We start from the raw sequence: 6,598 nt of genomic DNA, 5'->3' as shown, positions 1-6,598 counted from the left end.
TCTACCAGCTGTCTAACAGCTCACACTGACCATACGTGTAAAGTGAAAACGGGTGGACGAACTGTTTGGCGGCCGTCGGTAAAATAATGTGCGTTGTAAATGATACAATGCTCTATGGATGACAGGTTAAGACGATGTGGACGTCACTAACAATGAAGATAATACCAATTTCATTCCTTTATAAACTATTAAATGCAGTGAGTTAGCGTTATCAAAAAAGAAGTTGTTTTAACAACCATTATAGTAATTTCTGCAGTGTGGGTAACGTCCTTATTTGTATCTTATCTCTTGCTTTGTGTTTAATAGTTAGGGTAGAAAATGTATAAATTAATCCTTCAATAATACAATGTAATGTCTTTATAAACAAGTAGATTTCAAAAGGTACAGAACTATGGCTTTTGTTTACTGACCGGCCTATTTTTTTTAACTCAAATGAGGTAGATGTATAATGGAGAAAGCTTAGCTATTATATATAAGATTTAAAACGGTAGGTCAAAAGTAGAGATCTACTTGGATGTGCGTTGATATCAAAAAGCTTATTTCCAATTGGTAAAATCACACTAATCATTACAGGTCATGACTTAACCGTTTAATTTGTTTCTATATCACAAATTCGTTAAAAACTTTTGTGATAGTCCGCGGATTCATACAGTTTACAAACAATAAAGAATTCATACCAAAGAAGAAACCGGAAGAAAAGGCTTACAAAAGGTTATTTTTTTCCAAATCAATCAGAAAAATGCGGAGTCCGTATGATTACTAATTTTCAATAATTTTAGAGTAGAAAATAAAAATTTTCAAAATATGAAAAATAAAGTGGAAAATGTGCATCATTTCCTACACCAATGCTAAATATTTCAATTACAATGAACCTAGCAAAGGTGAACGGCAGAAAATAGCTCGATGTAAAACAATCTGTGCATAGATAATTAAGTAAACACAACTGAAGTCAAATATGGCAAAAATTGGCTCCACTCAAAGCGAAGAAAAACACATTTTCAAAAGGGTCTAAAACTGGGTCATTCTTTTTTTAAAATCACCGATTCAGAAGGAATCTTTCTATAAAGAATAAAAGTCTGTTTCTGACAAATTTGTAAATGAAAACTCGCTACAGATATTGATAAATTTTATATGAAACTTTAATCCAGGTCGAAGCGAGATTAAAACCGAGAACGAAACAATTGAACATACTTAGATCAAGGGCGATTTATATAAATCTGTTCAACACCGACTGCAAATATTTAAAACATATTAAGAAACATTACAGTGAGATAATTTGATTAGTCAGACTGTCCTTAAATAAACTATCACGAAATATATCTTTGTTAAAATGTATGTCATAATTGTAACGGATCCGATGATAATATGTTTTAAGTGATTGCACATTTAATTATAACTGTATTTATAAAATTCCAATACTATTTTGATAGTATAATGAATATGATACTACTAGTACTTATTCCCCATTATATATACAGTTGTATTAGAGTGACCTACCTGTGTTCTGAATTCCTCCGATTCACCCGAGGTGTACCACTATACTATCGCCTTGTTTTGACGCTACCCGCCATACTCTAGAGGTAATGATAAACGGTGCCAGATAAGCTAGGTGGTATCTTCCTGTCGTGCCATCCTTCTCCCCAGTCGTTGTATCAGTGGAACAGTCATTTTGTACACGCCTATTTTCACGAGGTGAATATCGAGTTCAGCTTCCTTGCCGTAGTCATTAAAGGATTGATCTTTATTTTGACTGCTTATAATTATAAGGTAGTATTGTAGACCAGCTGGGGATTTAGAGCGTCCCCGAATAAATGTTCTAAACAGCAAAAATCGATTATGCTTTTAGTTATATAATAGTTTCACGCAATTATTTTGGGTTTTATTTATATATATATATATATATATATCTTTGTTTGGACGTCTACACAAGATTAAGGTCACAGATATATGCATTGATATATCCGATACTCCGTTTCTGATTTCAGCAAAAGTAAATGTATTTCGATATGGGACCATTCTTCTATGTACCTTCAGTTCCTATGGTTTTCTGTCCCAATTTTTTGTAACGCACAATACATATATAATGATGTAATCCAAACGGGTGCACATGAAGTTTAAAAAAATCACACTTTATAAAAGAAAAAAATCCTGAATCTTATTACTGAATTATATTTACATATGCCCCTATATAGTAAATGGGAGGGGAGTTGCGTTCAAATTAGCGTAAACGCAATGACGTATGAATACAAACGCAGTGCAGGTTCGGACTACTTCTAGTTCACGCTTCGATAAGATTTTGCGTCATAAGTTGACGGATTTTAAAATAACAATAAAGGGTTTTTATTAGATCCAATTAAATATGTATTTGACATCAAAACAAAACATGTGTTCAAGCATTGTAACGGTAATAAACTACAAAATGAATCGCTGGTCGGGACTACAACCGGGGGGCTTTCCTCAGGAATGTTCGGGGAATCCCATAGTTACGTCAGATGTACATGTGTGTACGGTCACTCATCTCACCTAAATATACAGAACATCTGATTGTCGGTGAACAATTCTGGAAGCGTCTAAGCGAACAATAGGTTAACAGATCATATACAGGTTTCCAGAAAAAAAACCATTACAGGTAGCCTATCCGAAACAGTATCAACAGCTTAAATGGCCCCGTTTTGGCATTCAAAATAGGCCTACACACACAAACACTTGTCTATCCTCGGTACAATAAAATAAAAATCATGACTATGAAGAATTAAGTCTAAATCGCGTTCCTAGACCGATACATACATGACAAACATTCAGCAGCTCAACGGTCATACCATCAATAGGCTATATCACAGTCACTTTCCTCGGTTGAAAATCAAATATGGCGGCTCGCTCCACTTCGGACCGCATCACTACCACGACAACGATACATACCGGTAGTCGTTCCGCCTTGGCTATCTCAATTTTTATTCGAAATGGACATTATTGATATATTATCAAATTTGAAAAAAATATATGTTGAAAATAATTGAAAAGTGTCATTGTTGTATTTCAAACCAAACTGCAGCTATAACTTTCAACAATCGGAACTATATCTTCGGTCATCCTGACTACCGTAGTTACCCAACTTAGCAACCATCACCGTTTTAAATTTTACGCAAAAGTAGATTTGTTTATGTAAATATATAGATTGAACAGTGTTTTGATTGCGTTAAAGGTGGTATGAACGCAATGGGATACAGACATATTCTACATGTAGCGCTAACGCGCTACATTGAATATGTCTGTATCCCATTGCGTTCATACCACCTTTAACGCAATCAAAACACTGTTCAATCTCTATATGTAATTTGAATGGCATGTAAGTTATGATAATTTCTAACAGGTATTTATTTATCATGCAAAGATAAAGACTGGTATATGTGAAGGACATTTCAAGGTGAGTTAGGACATCTCAAGGTGTGTAAGGACATCTCAATCCCATCTATGTTTAAGGTTAACATTACATAACTTTAAACTCTGTACAGGTGTCAGACTTTTTGATTGAAGTAGTTGTACATTTATAACTTGACAAAGTGTACATGACCATTTACTCTGAAGTAGATGTACATTTATAACTTGACAAAGTGTACATGACCATTTACTCTGAAGTAGTTGTACATTTGTAAAATGACTAAGTGTACATGACCATTTACTCTGAAGTAGTTGTACATTTATAACTTGACAAAGTGTACATGACCATTTACTCTGAAGTAGATGTACATTTATAACTTGACAAAGTGTACATGACCATTTACTCTGAAGTAGTTGTACATTTATAACTTGACAAAGTGTACATGACCATTTACTCTGAAGTAGTTGTACATTTATAACTTGACAAAGTGTACATGACCATTTACTCTGAAGTAGTTGTACATTTGTAAAATGACTAAGTGTACATGACCATTTACTCTGAAATATTTACATTTTCACTGCAGTCCCACTATGTAACCTTACCAAGCGCAGTTGGCAGTCATATAGACAATGAACTTCAAGCGCTTATTATGACGTCATTATCATTGTGACGTCACAATTGTCGTGCCAGCGATCACGGAAGACGGCTGTTCAAATGGCTGTTCCATCCATGACGATAACGAATGATTAATTCATTATATATGCAAAATTCCTTGGGATTTCATCATAAAATTGTAACCAAATGTAAATATAAGCATTGAACGTCTTTCAGTTGGCATTCATAACCAATATGAATGCAAACTGGACAGAGGCAAATTCAACATGAAGCGCTAGCGCGCTTCATGGAATTTGCCTCTGTCCAGTTTGCATTCATATTGGCTATGAATGCCAACTAAAAGACGTTCAATGCTTAAATAGTGTACATTTGTAACTTGACGAAGTGTACATGACCATTTACACTGAAATAGTTGTATATTTATAACTTGACAAAGTGTACATGACCATTTACTCTGAAGTAGTTGTACATTTATAACTTGACAAAGTGTACATGACCATTTACTCTGAAGTAGTTGTACATTTGTAAAATGACTAAGTGTACATGACCATATACTCTGAAATAGTGTACATTTGTAACTTGACGAAGTGTACATGACCATTTACACTGAAATAGTTGTATATTTATAACTTGACAAAGTGTACATGACCATTTACTCTGAAGTAGTTGTACATTTGTAAAATGACTAAGTGTACATGACCATTTACTCTGAAGTAGTTGTATATTTATAACTTGACAAAGTGTACATGACCATTTACTCTGAAGTAGTTGTACATTTATAACTTGACAAAGTGTACATGACCATTTACTCTGAAGTAGTTGTACATTTGTAAAATGACTAAGTGTACATGACCATATACTCTGAAATAGTAGTACATTTATAACTTGACAAAGTGTACATGACCATTTACTCTGAAGTAGTTGTACATTTGTACCTTGACAAAGTGTACATGACCATTTACTCTGAAGTAGTTGTACATTTGTAACTTGACAAAGTGTACATGACAATTTACATAAAAATGTTTACAAATATGATGAAGGATCACGTCTAGAACGTATGTCAAATGATATAGATTTTATAAGATTCAAATAAATTCACCCTAAAAATAGGTTGCACTTTCTTCGGAAAGTCGCTGTAAAGTTCTTACAGTATAATAATCATGTACATTGAATTTAGAATGTTTGTCGTACACTCACGAATATCAAATTGTATAGAATTATGTTAATATTATGGAATGCTTTTTAATTATCATGTTACTCATGTTATTTTGCAGTGTGATAAAAATAGAGAAATTTGTGACGAGTACTTGTGTTTTTTGGTGAATAATTTGGTATTAGAATTCATGTCATCGCTTCACAATTAAACAGATTTTAATTTATGTAACACATGGTTGGGTAAAGAATTTGCCTATGATTTCTCAAACAGTGCTTTAGAAGAGTTTAGATTAGGAAATTAGGAAATGTATCTTTTTTGTACAGACTCCTGAAAGCACGCGATCTTTATTGCTTTTATTAATCTTAACTAATTACTAATTATTAGACTTGAACTTGTACATATTTTGTAAATATCTTTTTGCTTTTTTGTTTTGTTTATTGTTTTCATGTTGAATAACATTCTTTATGTAATCTTCAATTTTGGAGTAGATAAAGACAATAACAATGAAAATTAGGACTATTTGTAAATTTTCATTAAAATACTGAACACCGAAGTGTTACAGCAGAAGGTTGATTATCATCAAAGGTAGAGATAAGGGTCTATACTACTGAAGAACATTGTAGATTTATCTGTACAACATAACAATATATTGGTACCATCAGTTATTTAGTTGTATGTGTAGCTCTCTTACACATATTTCTGTACAAAAAATGGAATATTTTATACAGTACATGTACTATACATTATCAAATCACTTGAAACATAGTAATGTGTGTGTTTCTGGTAACTATAGAATTAAGTTTGGGTACATAAGTACGGATTTATATAATTATGATCTATATTAGTGTCTGGTGAAAATGTCATAATGAAGGTGGTATATTGACGTCGGGAAAGAGTAGACTCTACCTGAGCCCCGCACCATAAAACTATTCCCAGGCAGAATTTTTACGTAAGTACAAGCATATGATCTAACAATGAGTAAAAAAATCAGTTTGAGAAAGTTTTATGGTGCCGGGCCATGATAGCACTAGGATTAATCTAAACGAAAACAATATTTATAATTGTATAAGAAAAAACACAATTCTAATTAAGCATTGATTGCCATGTTTTTTGAGATGCATTGGTGTGTAACATTTATTGGATGTATAGGGGTTACAAAACGTTAAAGCTCGTGTCTTTTGTATCTTTTGAAAAATAACTCACTCGTGTGTAATAAATTCCATATCCAACAACCCCCCAGTTGTATGACCTGTTTCTACCACAGTATCAAATCATCGACAAGAAGGCCAAAACAAGATAACGCCGGTATTTGCCGACATATACAAATAATGTGTAGTGATATCTTCACATGCTAATAGGCACTCATTAATATTCAAAAATCTTAATTGCTTGAAGAATGTATTAACAAATCATTTTAATTATGAATGACTATTCCACGCATTCCTACT

Source organism: Argopecten irradians, chromosome 12 (assembly GCF_041381155.1).
Source record: "Argopecten irradians isolate NY chromosome 12, Ai_NY, whole genome shotgun sequence".
Classification (NCBI taxonomy): domain Eukaryota; kingdom Metazoa; phylum Mollusca; class Bivalvia; order Pectinida; family Pectinidae; genus Argopecten; species Argopecten irradians.
This window is presented reverse-complemented; position numbering follows the sequence as displayed.